The sequence below is a fragment of the Vicia villosa genome, linkage group LG5 (assembly GCF_029867415.1).
Source record: "Vicia villosa cultivar HV-30 ecotype Madison, WI linkage group LG5, Vvil1.0, whole genome shotgun sequence".
In the NCBI taxonomy this organism is placed as follows: domain Eukaryota; kingdom Viridiplantae; phylum Streptophyta; class Magnoliopsida; order Fabales; family Fabaceae; genus Vicia; species Vicia villosa.
In genome coordinates this window covers 130,589,627-130,591,565 of record NC_081184.1, presented here as the reverse complement: position 1 = coordinate 130,591,565, position 1,939 = coordinate 130,589,627, and positions in this window count along the sequence as shown.

Genomic DNA, 1,939 nt, shown 5'->3' with positions numbered 1-1,939 from the left:
TATTATTTAGAGAATTAATTTCTAACTAACTATCCTTTAATTCATCTTGCCTAACTATGAAAGAAATATTTGACTTTGAGCGAATTGAAGTTATGTCTTTCACGGCTACAAGCATAGTATGATGTCATTTTAAGGAACTCAAACTATACAAAAAATAGTTCATTTTTGAAGAAGAAGAATAAAAAACAAACAAAATAAATTAATTTAGTTCAACTTGCTTTGAATTGAATTGATATATTTTCTTACTAGTTGCTATTGCAAATAAATACAATAAGAATCTTTGTAAAACACCATGCAAGAATAAAAAAAAGTTGACATTTTACATCGGAAACTTTTGAATCACCTCAATAGTTAAAAACATTTAACTTATAAGAAGTGGCAGTTAATTCTTTAAAAAAATATAGTTTGACTTTTATTAATAAAAATGTAATAGAAAGATAAGGATACAACAAATTGATACAAGAAAGTAGTCAAATTTAACAAATGTTAATACAAGAACCTAAAATAAATGACGAATTGCAAAATAAATATCCTAACATATTCCATTATATCAATTCAATCCATAATTAAGATATAAATTTAAACTATTCGACCGAAACATTTAATTTGCAACATTCTCTTTTTATATAATTCACTTTAGCAAATTTTAAATCAACTAAATGATAGCTAACATAAAATATATTTGATTTCATTAATATACTTTTTCCTATATCTTCATATAAACGTAATAAAGAAATTGCACCTTAGAAGAAAAACAATCACTTAAAGAAAATGTTGACACAATCCTCAATTCTATTGAATAAAAACATACATAAGTTGTCATAGAAAAAAACAATCAATCTACTGGGTGTCATAAACAATGTGAAAGGCAAGGTCCATGAAAGAGTCATCTGTAAAATATAGAACGAAACAGAAGGAAATATATGTCATAAAACTAATTATTGTAAAAATGATATGCCAGTGCGTTTACATTTTTATTTTACTAAGTTAATTCTTTATTAGGTATGTGTCATATTATTGCTAATCTTCCATCATATTGTATACATTTCGTTACATTTTGTAAAAAAAAAATTCTTTTTTGCACTCATAAACAGTTATAAACCAACAACTTCTTCTGTATAATATAAATCACACACATTTCAATATGCTCTTTATTTTATTTGAAGTTCACTCATATGATTTTTATTTTTGATATTTATTTTAGTTCGATTTTCAAAGTCTTAAAGATATCAATTCTAAAAAAAATAGAAGCATTGAAATCGTAAAACTTGTTCTATATTATTCTAAATCATAATTTACTTTCTGTTAACGACTAGTAAAAAAATGCAATATTTACACACAATCGTTGACTATCAGCGCAAGCCACCTGATATGTAATGTAGTTTGGGAAATTGTGAGTTTGGTTAAGCATTGTTAAAGTGTTGAATGTTACACACCAATTTTTACATAATATAATTTCTATATACCGAACTTTTTACGAAAGGTCAAGAGTACGTCGTTAGATTAAAATAAAGGCAAATGGAAACTCTAGCATGAGGTTACCGGCCGCGAAAGCGTGTAAAAATAAAAAAGGTAAATTAATCATCAACATAAAACAACTACACAAAAATAATTTTCCATTTAATTTCAATTTTTATCATGTTTCTACAATTTACTTACTTATTCTTATATATTTATTTATATTTAACCACGTTATTCATCAAGTTAAACTTTGTAATTTTTCCTATTGATGAAACCGGATATTTATTTCCATTCTTCTTCATGCCTTTAGCATAATAATGTCAAAACAACTTACCGAACCTTACCTTCATTATATAATAGTATATTATGACGATTTAGGGTGAGTTCCTTTGTCCTAATTTCTAAAATAACTTTCTAAGTGTATTTCCATATTTAATTTTTCATATAAAACCATTAGTTTTGGAGTTGAACTTATTGA